The 19,449-nt window shown below is 46.9% G+C and overlaps 1 pseudogene; it reads left to right on the top strand.

Annotated features, from left to right (window-relative positions):
* Positions 1-8,924: 8,924 nt before the first annotated feature.
* LOC109751659 (scopoletin glucosyltransferase-like) lies at positions 8,925-18,891 on the top strand (annotated as a pseudogene).
* Positions 18,892-19,449: the final 558 nt, after the last annotated feature.

Genomic DNA, 19,449 nt, shown 5'->3' with positions numbered 1-19,449 from the left:
TGCACGGTACCGAGGAGGCTAGCAATGATGGAAGGTGAGAGTGCGTATAATCCATGGACTCAACATTAGTCATAAAGAACCCACATAATTATTGCAAAAATCTACAAGTCATCGAAACCAAGCACTACGCGCATGCTCCTAGGAGGATAGATTAGTAGGAAAAGACCATCGCTCGTCCCCGACCGCCACTCATAAGGAAAGCAATCAAAGAACGGCTCATGCTTCAAATTTGTCACACAACGGTTACCATACGTGCATGCTACGGGACTTGCAAACTTCAACACAAGTATTTCTCAAATTCACAACTACTCAACTAGCAAGACTCTAATATTACCATCTTCATACCTCAAAACAATCATCAAGTATCAAACTTCTCATAGTATTCAATGCACTTTATATGAAAGTTTTTATTATATCCCTCTTGAATGCCTATCATATTAGGACTAAATTCATAACCTAAGAAAATTACCATGTTGTTCTAGACTCTCAAAATAATATAAGTGAAGCATGAGAGTTCATCTATTTCTTCAAAATAAAACGACCGTCGTGCTCTAAAAAGATATAAGTGAAGCAGAGCAAATGACAAACTACTCCGAAAGATATAAGTGAAGATCAATGAGTAGTTGAATAATTATGCAACTATGTGAAGACTCTCTAACATTTAAGAATTTCATATCTTGGTATTTTATTCAAACAGCAAGCAAAACAAAATAAAATAAAATGACTCTCCAAGCAAAACACATATCATGTGGTGAATAAAAATATAGCTCCAAGTAAAGTTACCGATGAACGAAGACGAAAGAGGGGATGCCATCCGGGGCATCCCCAAGATTAGGCTCTTGGTTGTCCTTGAATATTACCTTGGAGTGCCTTGGGCATCCCCAAGCTTAGGCTCTTGCCACTCCTCATTCCATAGTCCATCGAATCTTTACCCAAAACTTGAAAACTTCACAACACAAAACTCAACAGAAAATCTTATGAGCTCCGTTAGTATAAGAAAATAAATCACCACTTAGGTACTGTTGTGAACTCATTCTAAATTCATATTGGTCTAATATATACTGTATTCCAATTTCTCTATGGTTCATACCCTCCGATACTACTCATAGATTCATCAAAATAAGCAAATAACACATAGAAAACAGAATCTGTGAAAAATAGAACAGTCTGTAGTAATCTGTACAATTTGAATACTTCTGTAACTCCAGAAATTCTGAAATAAATTGGTGGACCTGAGTAATTTGTCTGTTAATCAGTTGCAAAAAGAATCAACCTAAAAGCACTCTCCAGTAAAACATGGCAGCTAATCTCGTGAGCACAAAAGTTTCTGTTTTTTACAGCAAGATCGCAAACACTTCGCCCAAGTCTTCCCAAAGGTTCTACTTGGCACAAACACTAAATAAAACAATCAAAACACATATAAACAGAGGCTAGATGAATTATTTATTACTAAACAGGAGAAAAAAGCAAAGAACAAAAATAAAAATTGGATTGCCTCCCAACAAGCGCTAAAGTTTAACGCCCCTAGCTAGGCATGATAATTTCAATGATGCTCGCATAAAAGATAAGAATTGAAACATAAAGAGAGCATCATGAAGAATATGACTAGCACATTTAAGTCTAACCCACTTCCTATGCATAGGGATTTTATGAGCAAACAACTTATGCAAACAAGAATCAACTTGCATAGGAAAGCAAAACAAGTGCAACTTCATAAATTTCAACACATAGAGAGGAAACTTGATATTATTGCAATATGTAGAAGCATATGATCCTCTCTCATAATAATTTTCAGTAGCATCATGAATGAATTCAACAATATAACCATCACATAAAGCATTATTCTCATGATGCACAAGCATATAAATTTTACTACTCTCCACATAAGCAAAATTCTTCTCATTCGGAATAGTGGGAGCAAACTCAACAAAATAGCTATCATGTGAGGCATAATCCAATTGAAAATTAAAATCATGATGACAAGTTTCATGGTTATCTTTATTCTTTATAGCATACATGTCATCACAATAATCATCATAAATAGGAGGCATGCTTTCATCATAATAAGTTTGCTCATCAAAATTTGGGGGACTAAACATATCATCCTCATCAAACATAGCATCCACAAGCTTGTGGCTTTGCATATCATTAGCATCATGGGTATTCAAAGAATTCATACTAACAACATTGCAATCATGCCCATCATTCACATATTTTATGTCAAGCATTCTATGTAATTCTTCTTCTAGCACTTGGGCACAATTTTCCTTTCCATCATTTTCATGAAAGATATTAAAAAGATGAAGCATATGAGGCACCCTCAATTCCATTTTTTTATAGTTTTGTTTTATAAACTAAACTAGTGATAAAACAAAAAACTAAAAGATTCGATTGGAAGATCTAAAGACATACCTTCAAGCACTCACCTCCCCGGCAACGGCGCCAGAAAAGAGCTTGATGTCTACTACACAACCTTCTTCTCGTAGACGTTGGTCGGCCTCCAAGTGCAGAGGTTTGTAGGATAGTAGCAAATTTCCCTCAAGTGGATGACCTAAGGTTATCAATCCGTGGGAGGCGTAGGATAAAGATGGTCTTTCTCAAACAACCCTGCAACCAAATAACAAAGAGTCTCTTGTGTCCCCAACACACCCAATACAATGGTAAATTGTATAGGTGCACTAGTTCGGCGAAGAGATGGTGATACAAGTGCAATATGGATGGTAGATATGAGTATTTGTAATCTGAAAATATCAAAATAGCAAGGTAGCAAGCGATAAAAGTGAGCGTAAACGGTATTGCAATACTAGGAAACAAGGCCTAAGGTTCATACTTTCACTAGTGCAAGTTCTCTCAACAATAATAACATAATCGGATCATATAACTATCCCTCAACAAGCAACAAAGAGTCACTCCAAAGTCACTAATAGCGGAGAACAAACGAAGAGATTATTGTAGGGTACGAAACCACCTCGAAGTTATCCTTTCTGATCGATCTATTCAAGAGTCCGTAGTAAAATAACACGAAGCTATTCTTTCTGCTCGATCTATCATAGAGTTCATACTAGAATAACACCTTAAGATACAAATCAACCAAAACCCTAATGTCACCTAGATACTCCAATGTCACCTCAAGTATCCGTGGGTATGATTATACGATATGCATCAAACAATCTCAGATTCATCTATTCAACCAACACAAAGAACTTCAAAGAGTGCCCCAAAGTTTCTACCGGAGAGTCAAGCCGAAAACGTGTGCCAACCCCTATGCATAAGTTCACAATGTTACGGAACCCGCAAGTTGATCACCAAAACATAAATCAAGTAGATCACGTGAATATCCCATTGTCACCACAGATAAGCACATGCAAGACATACATCAAGTGTTCTCAAATCCTTAAAGACTCAATCCGATAAGATAACTTCAAAAGGAAAACTCAATCCATTACAAGAGAGTAGAGGGGGAGAAACATTATAAGATCCAACTATAATAGCAAAGCTCGCGATACGCCAAGATCGTGCCGAATCAAGAACACGAGAGAGAGAGAGAGAGAGAGAGAGAGAGAGATCAAACACATAGCTACTAGTACATACCCTCAGCCCCGAGGGTGAACTACTCCCTCCTCATCATGGAGAGCGCCGGGATGATGAAGATGGCCTCCGGTGAGGGATCACCCCTCCGGCAGGCTGCCGGAACAGGGTCCCGATTGGTTTTTGGTGGCTACAGATGCTTGCGGCGGCGGAGCTCCCGATCTAGGTTATGTTATGGGGGTTTCTGTATATATAAGAGGTTTTGGCGTCAGGAACAAGTCAGGGGGGTCTCCGAGGCGGCCACGAGGTAGGGGGGGCGCCCAGGGGGTAGGGCGCGCCCCCACCCTCGTGGGTGCCTCGGGACTCTCCTGGCCCATCTCTGGTGCTCCGTGGGCTTCTTCTGGTCCAAAAACGATCTTCGTCAATTTTCAGGTCAATTGGACTCCGTTTGGTTTTCCTTTTCTGCGATACTCAAAAACAAGGAAAAAACAGAAACTGGCACTAGGCTCTAGGTTAATAGGTTAGTCCCAAAAATCATATAAAATAGCATATAAATGCATATAAAACATACTAGATGGATAATATAATAGCATGGAACAATCAAAAATTATAGATACGTTGGAGACGTATCACCCCTCTTCAATCTCAGGGGAAACCCTAGGTCTGGTCCCTTCGGACCGGATGGCGACGGCGTCTCGGCGTCGTGCTCCTTGTTGAAGGCCCCATCTTACTCGCTCGCGGTGTCCCCGGTTTTGGTTCGCGAGATGTTGGTGCTCTTGTTGGTTCGGCGTTGCCACACTTGGTTCGTGCTTGTTAGGTTTTAGCTGTGTTGTATCCCCTGTTCGGGCCGAGCATCCCTTACCTTTATGCTCCGGGCACCATGTTCACGCCTACCTGCATTCGTGCCATGTGTTGTACCCCATTTTGTAATCATTCTATTCCTTCTATCAATGCAATGATACGCAAGCTTTGCGTATTCGCGAAAAAAAATTCCATCTTAATTAAACTCGTGTGACCTCTTTAAGATTCTGCAGCCCCACCCCACCCCACCCCCTAGCGCTACTCCTCTCGTGCCAAACCCACGAGCCTAACTTCTAAATTAATGAATAAAGAGTTCTTAGGTTTTTATCAAACTATATAATTCATTGTGTGTTTCAACGAAGGCATAAGTATACTAGCGGGTTCCCTGTTACTGCATGTCCATCATTAGTACTTCCATCGGTTAAAATTTTAGACTATTTTCATACGCGATCGTCGTGAATTTCTAACGTTGTATACAATAAATGGGTATTATTTTGTAAATAATTACTAGCTTACCAAATAAAATATGACTTTTTATTCGGTAGATCAATAAAACGTGGGGCAGTTGCGGTGGTTTGGTTTTCAGGGAAACCAAGTGGGGAAAAACTACTATGAGAGGAGGAAAAACAAAACAGGGAGGAGGAAGAGGAAGAACTCACGTAGGTGGTTGGATGAAAGAATGATCGGAACGAAAACCTTATGCTCTTTTTAAGTAGTAGGGATAGATATTTGTGATTAACCATAAACAACCACTTATTCTCATCATTACGAATGGCACTTGTTGTTGGTCCATCCTCTTTCTTGGCCCTGGGCGGCCTCTCTAGGTCCACACGAGCTCGGGGTGGGAGGGCATCCTAGTATGTGTTTTTTTCCAAATGTGTGGTTGTAGTAGACCCAATATTAATGGTGGAATCTCCCTCCCACATAGAACATATCCAACAAGTAGGCTAGGACCCCCCCCCCCCCCCCCCCCGGCGCGCTTGCGTGCTTCATGTGTTGGGCAGCATATCATCAATGAGATATATGTTGATTGTCTGATTATGTATTTGGAAAGGTCTAAAGAAACCGATTAATGTGATTGTCCGAGCAAGGGGTGGATTTATGTTCAATGGCATGTTCTTAAGTTTATGATTTAACTTTTGTCCTTCTGAAAAAATCTAAAAACTGAAAATTTACATGTTGATCATTTGTAAATGCATATTGAACATTTTTTCGATGCATAGTGAACATTTTTAAACACATGTTTGAACATTTTTCAAAGATTTTATTAACATTTTCTTACGATATGAAATATTTTGCAAAGTGTTAGATATTGTTCTAAATGACATGAGCATCTGTTTGTATGTTATGAACATGTTTCTAAAATTGTGAGAACAAAATTTTACATTTCATGATTATTATTCTAAAATTTATTGAAATATATTTTTAACATGGGAACTTTTTAAAATGTCATGAAATTTTTTGTTAATAGTATAAACATTGTTTTACAAATTACATGGACATACTTTTCTATATTCATTAAAATTTTGAAAGTATTTCATTTACAAAATTTTAAACATATGTAAACAAAATTAGAAATGCCATGAAAAAATTAGTGGCATGAACAATTTTTAGAATTGCACAAACAATTTTTCACATTTCTTGAAATTGACCTAATGTGTGGTGAAATTTTCTAATATTTAAGTAATTTATCTTGTATATATATATAATATGAAAAAAGTTGAATGCAAGTAATGTATGTAATAGTAATGGCACTGCGCACTACATGCTCTCCTTGAGGTGACTAGTCTGTCTCACAATTAACAAGATACAAACGCCATCGCGCCCGGGTGTGTCTAGGTGAATCTTATTTGGCACTTATAGTGCCAAATACACTACAATTCATACATGGCGCCACATCCCCTGATTGATTCTTTAACAGGCCGCTCCATCTAGCGTATCATACCCTCGGAAAGCTTCCCAACCTGGATTTGGGAGAAGCTTCCACCCCAGTTTTTTCAGTTGTTTTTATCATTCGCTGAAAAAAAGGTTGTTTTCACATAGTTTTGTTTGGCCTTTTCATTTTTTTATTTGTCTTCTTTTTTCGTTTCCTTCTTCTTTCTTTAAAAAAGATGAACTTTTTTCAAAGGCCTGAACATTTTTTAAGTCACAAACTTTTGACAAAAGTGTGATTCTTTTAATTGATGAACTTGTTTTTATTGTGCTTGTGTGCGATGATAAGATTTGGTGTCAGGTACCTAAGATATAAGGTTCAATGTCAAAGACTGCAGCTCCAGAACGCTTATCCTTGGGGAAGTGTACTAGAACTTTCCAACGATCATCAACACGGTCAAGCCGGTTTCGATACACACGTCAGCTACTCATTCCGGTGTCAGTAAAGACTGTCAATTTCTTCTTCAAAAAATAGGGCTCTAGTAGGGTTGTGGCCTTGTGGGTAGTATTGCTTAGTGGAACCTTAGACTACCCATAGTGGGGTAACATAGAGGGTAATATAGATGACACCTAAGCAAAAAAATGATGTGGCAGCTAATTGATAAAGCGAGAGATAAATTGAGTAATACAGCTAGTTAACATCACACATAGCAAGATAAGATCAGTCTACAACCTAATAATGAGGTATTGCATGGCACCATACATATGCTACTCCCCACTATAGAGGTAGTAAAACATAGACTAGTAACATACTACCGCTGTCTTGGTTTATTAGTCTCCTTGTATTCTGTACTAAATTTTGACCTTAAGTTTAACTAGTAAAATGTGAATGCATGTCATAAAAAAATATAACTTGAAACTATGTTCAAATTCGAGTCCAACGATATAATTTTTTATGACATGCATCAATATTTTGTTACTTAAATCTCTAGTCAAACTTTGGCAAAAAATAAAAAGACGACTTATGAACAAGGACGGTGGTAGTAGTAAGATATGCATGTTACTACCTTCGTCCAGGTCCCCTTCGTATTTTGTGTCCAATTTTGACAATAGAATTGACTAACAAAATGTTAACGCATGTCACCTAAAATTATAAAAATTATATTGTTAGATCCATATTTGAAAATAGTTTTCGATGGTATAATTTTTGTGACATGCTTTGACATTTTATTAGTTAAATAGATGGTTAAAATTTGACCAATAAATCAGGACGAAGGTAGTACTAGTCTAAGTCTAAGTTACTCCCGGTGTAAATGGAAAAAAACCTTATGCGACCTGGTCGCATGCTGCCGAGCGAACGACCCTACCCATCGGTGGACACGTGGAGGCATGAATCTCGAAGCAAGCAACCCACTTCTTCTTCCCCACTCGTCCATCACCGATTCCATGTGTTGCAGCTCCATGTCATACTCGTACCGGTTCTTCCTGCTACGACGACAAGTTCGCCGGCGACCTCGTGGAGTTGGTGAGAAACGGGCTGACGACGGCATTAATTAAATTACTTCTTGCGGGCGCTGCCGGATCTGAGCTCGTCCAGGCTAGGCAGACGGATTGCCGGCGGGAGCGCATTGGTCAGTGGAGGGCTCCCCGTGCTCCCGGCGCCGGCTCGACAGAGTAGCTGCTCCATTGGCTCCTGATCCTCATCTGCCCCTTGCGGCACCAGTTGTGTGTCAGGGTGGACACGGTCCGGGCCAGTCCGGTCCCGATCCGAGCCGCCGTTTGGACCGGCCGCTGGCGGTCCGGTCCGGACCGGACCGAGCAGCGCAGCGGTCCTCATTTCAGGGACCGTACCGGCGGACGTGAAGCTCTGTGCGGACCAGCGGTCCTCATGGTCCCGACGATGTCCAGTCACTGCCATGTGGGCCCAGGTTATCGGAGAGGTGGTCGGAGAAGCAGCATGGTGGCCGGAGTCGGAGAAGACGCACCTTATGCGCGGCGGAGCGAGGGAGAGGCGCGGGGGAGAGAGGGAGCGGCTCGGCCGCGCAGGGGAGAGAGAGGCGCGAGGGAGAGGGTGGTGTTGTGGCGAGGTGGAAGACGTGTGCGTGAGCGGGCGGCGAGAGGTGGACGACGTGCCGTGAAAAGTGCTGTTAGCCATGAACCTGCGCATGTTTATTACTTAGCAGTTTTCTCTGTTGCATGCAAGCAATCTATCACATGCATGATCCCACGATTATTCGTGTACAGCCTTGCCGTGATGAGTGGATCAAACTGGACGTGGAGTTAATTGTGGTATGGCACCGTGATTCTCGGATCAAACCTGTTTCTTTCGTTAGCCACGAATAAAAAGAAACAACGGTGTGGAGTCCATACAAAAGGAACGAGACTTGCCTGCTTCCCTCATGCACCCATCCGTACTCCCGCATACGTGGCTTGATTTGATTGGAATAAAATAAGGTCCGGCCGTTTGATGGGTTGAATCGTTCGCTTGTATAAGATTTTCTTCCGTTTAAATGCACGGTTCCTCGTTAACCACTGAAATAATAGATGTGCTTTAGCAAAACTGTAAAATAATGCCACGTGAGACACGAGTGTGGCCAGCATTATTGCTCGATCTGCCTCCAACTCTCCTCCAGTCTCTTCCTCCTCAGCTCCTCCGATCCGCTCTAGCACAAGTGTACACCACCCAAAAAAATTAGAACTCCATCGACGGAGCACGTACGCATCCATGGCTACAAGGGATGAGCAGCGGCAGCACCCCCTACCCCTGCACATCCTCTTCCTCCCGTTCTTCGCCCCCGGGCACCTCATTCCGGTCGTCGACATGACCGCGATATTCTCCACTCACGGCGCCAGGTGCACCATCCTCACCACGCCCGTCAACGCCGACATCATCCGTCCGGCCGTCGACTGCGCCAACGACTCCAACTGCCACGGCACCGACTCCTCTTCCCCTGCAGTCGACATCTCCGTCATGCCTTTCCCCGACGTCGGGCTCCCGCCAGGCATGGAGAACCTAATGTCCCTTACTCCAGCCCACGGAGCCGAGTACCCGCTCAAGTTCATCCAGGCCGAGCAGCTGCTCCGCTTGCCCTTCGACCGGTTCATGGCTGCCAACCGCCCCGACGCCGTCGTGTCCGACAGCTTCTTCAGCTGGTCCACAGACGCCGCCGTGGAGCACGACGTCCCGCGCCTCGGCAGCAGCGTGTTCGCGCGGTGCTGCAGCGAGACCATGCTGCGCAACAACCCGCTGGAGACGACCACTTCCCCGGACGACGATCCTGATGACGACGCCCGGCTCGTCTCTCTGCCAGGGCTACAGCACCGCGTCCAGCTGAGGCGGAGCCAGATGATGGATCCGAGGAAGCGGCCGGCGATGTGGGCATTGTTGGAACCGCAGCCCTTTAGCTACCTCTCCTCTCACTTGAACGGAGGTGGAAGAAGAAAAACGGTGCACACAAGATTTTTCGGCTGGCGCACGAACACCGCCACGGGCGCACAAACACCCCAATCCTTTTCTTCCTTACAGTGGCTACATGACTACACGCTTCCACAGCGCAATCAGCAATACAGGGGGTCTTTTATGCCCCGGCGCGCACACACACTCTGGCACGGTGTGATCCGCTCGGCCCGGCCACTCCTCACAACGATCTCACGCGAAGGACTCGGCTGCTCTCAACAGCCCATGCATGCATGACTCAGCACGCAGCCACACCTCTAGCTAGCTAATTTTCTAGCCTGCAGCATGCACCATACGCACACACTGGTCACCACACCTAGACGTGGTTTAATCCTAACACTCCTCCCAAACCACGACTTGGCTTGCCGTCGCCAGAGTTATGGCAGCTCACGTCGTTGTCGTCATCACGGCCGTGACCCAGCCCGCGGACCCGATCAGGCGCACCGACGCCAGTTGAACCGTGCTCCGTCACGACTCCGGCGATACACGCCGAGCTCCTTCTTCGCCGGTGACACACGCCTGGCGTCCCTCTGCGCCCCGCCCGTCCCGCGCGCATCCGACGCGCCCGACGAGCCCGATCGCCCCAGTGCGTCCCGCACGTCCCGCGCGCACCCGACGAGCCTGACTGCACCAGACGCTCACCGCGCGCCGCCTCCGCGTCCGCCATGACAGCCGCTAGCGACAAACGCCGGAAGAATGAAGCCGAACTCGAGCACGGACTCGAGCACAACGGCGACATACACTTCCTCCCAACGTCAACCACACGCTCGTACGCACGCCCGCAGTCCCGACGCGCCCGACGCGTCCAGTGCGCACCCATAACACGCCCCGGTCGCGCCCGGCTCGCCGCCACGGCTTATTGCCATGCACCGCTGCGGCCTCAACCGCAGCGCAACACCTCCGTGCCGCCACGCCGCGCCACTGCAGCCTCTGTGCCACCACGCAGGTCCGCCGCGGCTCCGTGCCACGCGCCTCCACGGTTGTCACGCCGAGCCGCCGCGACCTCTTCGTCTCCGCGACCACCGTGCTCTTCGCGCGCATGACATCACACCGCACAGCCGCGGACTCGCCGCGCGTCGCCGTCGCCACGCGCTCGCCGTGCGCTGCAGCCGATGGCTCCATGTCGGCCGCGCATGTCGCGTCCGCCGCAGACGCCACCGCGCGCCACGGCCGCCCCTCGAACCTTGTGGCTCTGAATACCAATTGTTGGAACCGCAGCCCTTTAGCTACCTCTCCTCTCACTCAAACAGAGGTGGAAGAAGAAAAACAATGGACACAAGATTTTCCGGCCGGCGCGCGAACGCCGCCACGGGCGCACGAACACCCCAATCCTTTTCTTCCTTACAGTGGCTACATGGCTACACGCCTCGTACCGGCGCTTGGTGGCACGTACCACACCGCAATCAGCAATACAGGGGGTCTTTTATGCCCCGGCGCGCACACACACTCTGGCACGGTGTGATCCGCTCGGCCCGGCCACCCCTCACAACGATCTCACGCGAAGGACTCGGCTGCTCTCAACAGCCCATGCATGCATGACTCAGCACGCAGCCACACCTCTAGCTAGCTTATCCATGTAAACTAACTAATTTCCTAGCCTGCAGCATGCACCATACACACACTGGTCACCACACCTAGACGTGGTTTAATCCTAACAGGCATTCCACAAGGACAACAACGCCGCGGACCAGAGGAGCTTCGGCGAGGTGTTCAACAGCTTCCACGAGCTGGAGCCGGACTATGTCGAGCACTTCCGCACGACGCTCGGCCGTCGTGCGTGGCTCGTGGGGCCGGTCGCGCTCGCCAGCAAAGACATGGCTAAGAGAGGCAGTGCCGACAACACTAAGGCACACATCACCGACGGCTGCCTGCGGTGGCTAGACACGAAGCCGGCCGGCTCGGTGGTGTATGTCTCCTTCGGCACGTTCACCAGTTTCTCGCCGGCCGAGCTGCGCGAGCTCGCCCGCGGCCTCAACCTCTCCGGCAAGGACTTCGTGTGGGTCATCAGCTCCGACACAGGCTGACAGGCACCGACGAGTCAGAGTGGATGCCTGAGGGCTTCGCTGAGATGATGGCACGCGGGGACCGCGGCTTCATCATCCGAGGCTGGGCGCCGCAGACGCTCATCCTCATGTTAGGTTGATCTCTTTCCGTGTGGGCCCAACGGCCCACCGGGCCCCTGATCGGGGGCGCCCAACCACAATATGGTTGACGGGCCCCTGTCACGCAGCACTACATAAAGAGGTGGGGGCCGGCGGCACGCAGTACGAGGTTCACCGCGTTGCCAGTCTCCCACCGAAAACCCCGACCCGATCTAGGTCTAGCGCTGACAGTGACGGGAAGCTCCGCCGCCGCCACTGCCTACACATCGCCGCCACCTCCACCTTGCCCACTCTCCGCCATCGCAGTGCGCCCCAGCACCACGATGGCCTCCTCGAGTTCATCCTCTGCTGCACAAGGTAGGTGGTTTACCGGATTTAATCTAGCCTAGTGATCCAGAGGGTCTATCAATGGTATCAGGCCATCTTGGCTAGATGATTTTCGGTACAAAGAAACAACCACAGAAAAAGAAAAAGAAAAACAGATCCCTCCCCCAAAGAACCCTAGAAGGGCAAAGAAGAAAAGAGCGCCGCCGTAAGGCCGCGCCGTTCCTCTCGATCCCGAATCGCATCGGCAAGCCGAGGATTCGGGAAGAAGATCCACCCCACAGGGGCAAAGAGCACCACCACCGATCCATTCGACGGCGGCGCGCTCACCGCAATGGGAACGCGCGACCGGCGAAGGGGTCGGCAGGGGCGCAACCGCTCCATCCATCTAGGTCGCTGTTGGGCGTCAGCTGCCTCTCTCTCTCTCTGGGGAGGTGGTGGTTGGAGAGGAATGAAACAAAAAAAATGGAAAGAAGAGGACGAGCGCGCGGCGCGCTGGCTTCCGCCGCCGCCGGCGGCGGCCGGACAGGGCGGTCGGGGCACAGCCCCGCGCTCACGCCGCGGGAACAAGTCCAGAAGAAAGAAACAGAAAAGAAGGGGAAGGGGAAAAGGGTGCTCGCGCGGCGCGGTGGCGCGCTGTCGCCGCCGGCGGCCGGCGGAGCCCCGACTCCGCTGCATCACAGAGGCCGGCTCGAAGGGAAGAAAAGGAGCGCTCGAGCCCGACCCTCTCTCTCTGCAACAGAGGAAAAAAGGGGAGGGAGAAGAGCTCGAGGGAGCGGTGGCTATCAGCCCCGTCTCCGGCGGCCGGCCTGGTACCGCGGCGCGGCGACCCGGCGTGCGGGACAGCAACGCCCGGCGAAAGAGAAGAGCGGCGCGCGAGGAGAGGGAATGGATAGGGTTTCCCCTCGCCCCTGCCGTTCGGCCGGTTTTGATCGCCCGCAACGAACGCGTGGCCGTCAGATCCAATCCGACGGCTGTGACGCTAACCCTAGCGGTGACGGGCCCTTTTGGGCCGAAAGTGGCAGAGGCCGGCGTCGGCAGTGTGGGCACAGGAGATGGGCCGCATCGCCCTCTGCCGCAGTAGGCCCAGTGCCTCGGGCGGCAGAGCGCGGGGGGTGCAGGCCGTGGACCGCTGCAGGCCTCCCGCGCCAGGCTGGAGCTGGCTATTTTTTCTTTTAAAAAGTCTTTCTGTTCAAATTAATCCAAAGAAATATTTTGTCCAGAAAAGGAAATGTTCATGAATTTTACACAGAAAATAATAAAGTTCATGATTTTTTATTTGATCAAAGAAAATTTTCTGTAAAGAGTAAAAGTTCGTGAATTTTTATTCATGATTTTCCGCTGCGTAAATAATTAATGCTCTTTTACAAAGAAAATAAAAGTTTCCATAGTATTAAGTTTTTTAAGAGCATGTTAAAGTGATTATTAAAAGAATATGATTATGTTATTTTTATGACCAACGTTGTTAATAACATGATCATGTTTTATTTAAAGGTGCATTTATTTCTAAATTTTGCCCAACGGTAATATAGATTTAATTGCATAGACAGTTATATGTTTAATTTGACCAACGTTAGATTAATACATATGATTGTTATATTGATGTCATTTAAATTGTAATTTCAGGAGGCTTTCATTTGATGAGTTGCCTAAAAGAAGTTCCAACACTCAGAGGTGACAACCACACTGAGTGGAGGAAGAAAGTTGAACTGGCGTTTGTTTGTGCTGATCTTGACTGGGTTGCGGAGAAACCACAGCCGGTCAGACCCACAGAGCCAGTAAGAGAGGCTACTGACGATGATGCTGCATGGGCTAAAAAGAGAGGGGACTATGCTCTTTTGGAGCAGTCCTACCTCATAGATAATCAAAAGTGGGTCAATGCAAATAAAAAATTCATGGCCTTTATAAAGAACACCATTGAGAGCGCCATTGTGGGCTCCATTGCAGAGTGCACTTCCGCAGGGGAGTTGCTCTCAAAGATAAAGAGCCAGTTCACTGGCTCTTCAAAGATATATGCCACCCAGGTGTTAGAGCAACTGGTGACAGAAAAATACAGAGGTGGCAGTCATGGCATAAGAGAGCACATCCTCAGGATGAGCAATATGGCTGCAAAGCTCAAACCAATGGATGCGGATCTGGAGATCAAACCAGCGCTCCTGGTCCACCTTGTCATGGCTTCATTGCCACAGGAGTTTGAAGCTTTTGTAGTGAACTATAATATGTCACCTGGAACATGGGACGTAGAAAAGACAATAGCAATGTGTGTTCAAGAAGAGGAGAGACTAAAAGCCGCACATGGTGGTACACTCAACTATGTGCATGGTCACAAAAGAAAGAATTATAATCTAAACAACAAAAGTTCTCCTTCAAAGCCACAAGGAAAAGTTTCCTATCAGCATCAACGTCAGCAACAACCTTTCTCAGTGGACAAAGACACTTGTCTCCACTGTAAGAAGACCGGGCATTACAAGAAAGACTGTCCCGTTTGGCTAAAATCGATCATGGCAAAAAGAGGTAACAGTATAGTTTCATTTGTAAATGAATCCCTGTATTCACAGTTTTCAAAATCCACTTGGTGGATTGACTCTGGAGCAACTGTTCATGTTGCAAATTCTTTACAGGGATTCCATTCGACCCGGACTACGCTAAGAAACGAAAGACGCATTGAAGTGGCGAACGGAGTCGAAGCAGAAGTTGAAGCTATCGGTGATATCTCCTTGGAGTTAGCTGATGGATTCAATCTTCTACTTAGAGATGTTTTATTTGTTCCATCATGTAATAGAAACTTAATAAGTGTTTCTTGCTTGGACAAAGATAATTATGAGTGTTATTTTGGACATGGCAAGTGTGCCATTTGGTTAAATAATGCTTATGTGGGTGATGCTTTACTACATGATGAGCTTTATTTGTTATCACTTCGTGAAAAAGTTTATTCCGTTTGCAATGTGAAAGAACATGTTTCTGCGTCGAATAAAGAACAAAAGAAAAGAAAAAGAACATTTGACTCATCGAAATTATGGCACTGTCGCTTGGGCCATATTTCGAAGGGGAGAATAGAAAGATTAGTCAAAAGTGAAATTCTTCCTCCGTTAGAATTTTCAGACTTAGAACAATGCATAGATTGCATTAAAGGTAAGTACGTAAAACAAATCAAAAAAGGTGCAATCCATAGCACAGGCACACTAGAAATCATTCACACTGATATTTGTGGACCATTTCCAGTGAAAAGTGTGGATGGATATGACTCGTTCATAACATTCACAGATGATTACTCTCGCTATGGTTATATTTATCCAATCAAAGAAAGATCGGAAGCGTTGGATAAATTTAAAATATTCAAAGCTGAAGTTGAAAATCAGCACGATAAAAGAATAAAGATAGTAAGGTCCGACCGTGGGGGAGAGTACTACGGTCGACACACTCCATATGGCCAAGTCCCTGGACCTTTTGCGAAGTTCTTGCAGGAGACTGGCATAGTAGCCCAGTATTCAATGCCGGGCGAGCCTCAGCAAAATGGAGTAGCTGAAAGGCGCAACCGTACCCTTATGGATATGGTGTGCAACATGATGAGTTATTCCGACTTGCCATTGGGATTATGGATGGAGGCGCTTAAAACCGCCATTCACATTCTCAATAGAGTACCAAGCAAGTCAGTGCCCAAAACACCGTACGAGCTATGGACAGGAAGGATGCCCTCCCTACAACACTTCAGGGTGTGGGGGTGCCCTGCTGAGGCCAAAATGTTTAATCCAAACATTGCAAAGTTAGATCCCAAAACAGTAAGTTGCCACTTCATTGGCTATCCATACAGATCAAAAGGTTTTCGTTTCTACTGCCCTGACAGATATACCAAGTTTGTAGAATCGAGACATGCAGTCTTCTTAGAGGACGGAATGATGAGGGGGAGCTTGGTAGCTCGGAAAATTGATCTTGAGGAGAAGAGGGTGCATGCACCTAATCCGATGACTCAGAAGCCATTTTTCTCACTACCAGTTGCAACTCCACCCATGACAGCTGTGGGGAAAGACCCGGAACCTGTCCGTCAGGAGCCGACTGAACCCGTTGTTGAGCATGAAAGGGAGGTGCAACAGCAAAATTTAGAAGAAGTGCCAGAAGTTGAGGCACAAAATGTGCCAGAAACTGAGGCCCTTAGAAGGTCTACAAGACCAAGAAAGTCAGCTATTCCTACTGACTTTAAAGTTTATAACACAGAAATGGTTCATATGGAAAAAGATCCCACCTCATATGAAGAAGCCATGAGAAGCCCTCATTCATCGAAGTGGATGAAGGCAATGGAAGATGAGATGAAATCGATGAGTTCCAAAGATGTTTGGGACTTAGAGGAAATTCCCAAAGGAGCCAAAACAGTAGGCTGTAAATGGGTCTACAAAATTAAGTATGACTCTAAAGGGAATATAGAAAAGTATAAAGCACGACTCGTGGCAAAAGGATTTACACAAAGAGAAGGGATAGATTACAATGAGACATTTTCTCCAGTCTCATGTAAGGATTCCTTCAGAATCATAATGGCATTAGTTGCTCATTTTGATTTAGAGTTACATCAAATGGATGTTAAGACGGCATTTCTGAATGGTGATTTAAAAGAAAAGGTCTACATGAAACAACCCAAGGGTTTTATCATGGAAGGCAAGGAAAATATGGGGTGCCGCCTGAAGAAATCCATTTATGGATTAAGACAAGCCTCTCGGCAGTGGTATCTAAAGTTTAATCAAACGATTAAAAGTTTTGGATTTAAAGAAAATATTGAGGATAATTGCATTTATGCAATGTTTAAAAGTGGGAAATATATTTTCCTAATCTTGTATGTGGATGATATCCTGCTTGCTAGTAGTGATGTTAGTCTACTACAAGAAACAAAGAAATACTTATCCTCAAATTTTGACATAACAGATCTTGGTGAAGCATCATATGTTTTGGGCATAGAAATTCACCGAGATAGGAACAATGGAGTCTTAGGACTATCTCTGCAAGCATATTTAGAAAAGGTTCTTAAAAAGTATAATATGCATGCGAGTAAAGCCACACCTGCTCCAATAGTTAAGGGCGATAGTTTTGGGAAATTTCAATGTCCCAAGAACCAGTATGAGATCGATCAAATGAAAGCAGTGCCATATGCTTCGGCAGTTGGCAGCTTACAGTATGCACAAGTGTGCACTCGCCCTGACTTATCTTTTATCACCGGGGTACTCGGTAGATATCAAGAGAATCCAGGCCTAGAGCACTGGAAGATGGTAAAGAAAGCATTGCGTTATGCGCAAGGCACGAAGGACTACATGCTAATATACAGGAGAAGTGATGCCCTAGAGATAAAAGGGTATTCAGACGCAGATTTTGCGGGGGACAGAGATGATAGAAAATCCATGTCAGGATACATATTCACCCTCGCTGGGGGAGCTATTTCGTGGAAAAGCTCCAAACAGTCGATAGTTGCATCATCCACGATGTATGCAGAATTCATAGCATGCTTTGAAGCCACGGGGCAGGCGATATGGCTAAAGAAATTTGTACCCGACTTGAAAGTGGTAGATTGTATTCACAAACCACTAAAGATGTACTGTGACAACCAACCCGCAGTATTTTACGCTCACAACAACAAGTTGAGTAATGCTGCCAAAACAATAGAGATAAGGTATTATGTTGTGAAAGATAAAATCCAGGATCAAACTATAAGTCTCGAGCATATAAGGACAAAGGATATGCTTGCGGATCCGCTAACGAAAGGCTTACCACCCAATGTGTTCAAGGAACACTTAGCCGGCATGGGTTTAAGGGAAAGCCTTATGATTCCTGGATAGGCCCAAAAGGAACAGAATTTGTTTCTGAACATAAAGTATGTTGTAGCTGTATGATTCTAACGGCAATTAAGCCGTGACGATGAAACATGCTCTATGTACCAATATGTGATGAAACAGATAAACTAGAAAGTGTAAAGTTAAAAGTAAAGTTGAGATCAAGGGGGAGAATGTTAGGTTGATCTCTTTCCGTGTGGGCCCAACGGCCCACCGGGCCCCTGATCCGCGCCCTGATCGGGGGCGCCCAACCACAATATGGTTGATGGGCCCCTGTCACGCAGCACTACATAAAGAGGTGGGGGCCGGCGGCACGCAGTACGAGGTTCACCGCATTGCCAGTCTCCCACCGAAAACCCCGACCCGATCTAGGTCTAGCGCTGACAGTGACGGGAAGCTCCGCCGCCGCCACTGCCTACACATCGCCGCCACCTCCACCTTGCCCACTCTCCGCCATCGCAGTGCGCCCCAGCACCACGATGGCCTCCTCGAGTTCATCCTCTGCTGCACAAGGTAGGTGGTTTACCGGATTTAATCTAGCCTAGTGATCCAGAGGGTCTATCACCTCAACCACCCCGCCCTCGGCGGGTTCATGACGCACTGCGGCTGGAACTCGGCGCTGGAAGCCGTGAGCGCCGACGTGCCGATGGTCACGTGGCCGCGGTACGCGGACCAGTTCTACAACGAGAAACTCATCGTGGAGGTGCTCAAGGTGGACGTCAGCATCGGCGCCAAGGACTTCGCCTCGCCTCTGGAGGCCCATGAGGTGATCGGCGGCGAGGTGATCGCTGGATCCATCGGGAGGCTGATGGGGAGCGGCGAGGAGGGCGACGCCGTACGGAAGAAGGCCAAAGACCTCAGTGTGAAAGCAAGGAGCGCCATGCCGAAGGGCGGATCTTCATACGATGACGTCGGAAGGCTGATGGATGAGTTGATGACTCGCCGAAGTTCTGGAGAAGACACTGGAGCGGCGAGTTTTGGCACGCGTGCCGACTAGTCCTATCACAGAATTAATTAAAGTTATTATAACTTGAGGTGGCAACATCTAGAGGCAGCCTGAACTTTCGTTTGTACGTTGGCGATCTACAAGGAGCAGCAACGGCTTGCCGGAAAAAAGTGGCGTCTCTCTTAGAGCATCTCCACTCGCCCCCGCCCCACCCACACCAACATGTCCGTTAGGGCCTTTTTTTAGCGCCGGCGGCGAAATATCCGGCCAGTCGCGTCACAGGCCCTTGTTTATCGCCAGTTCGGGCCTAAATAATAGCCGACGAATCCGAGCCGAACCCAGCCCCCCGGTGGGCGCCCCTAAATAATAGCCGGCGAATCCGAGCCGAACCCAGCCCCCCGGTGGGTGCTTGGGGCGCCGGGCGAGGCGAAAAGACACGTGGGTCCGCTCTGTTGTTGAAAATATGAGCAATTTACCATATGATTTTATTAACAAAAATACTAGATAAAACATGACTATTATAGCAGAGAAACAAGTCATGCAATCTGACAGTGAGAAGGTAAATAACATCTGCAAATATGAACCGGAACCGAACATATCTAGAGCAGA

Source organism: Aegilops tauschii, chromosome 6 (genome assembly GCF_002575655.3).
Source record: "Aegilops tauschii subsp. strangulata cultivar AL8/78 chromosome 6, Aet v6.0, whole genome shotgun sequence".
In the NCBI taxonomy this organism is placed as follows: Eukaryota; Viridiplantae; Streptophyta; class Magnoliopsida; order Poales; family Poaceae; genus Aegilops; species Aegilops tauschii.
Note: the sequence above shows the minus strand (reverse complement) of the source record. Positions and strands in the feature narration are given on the sequence as shown.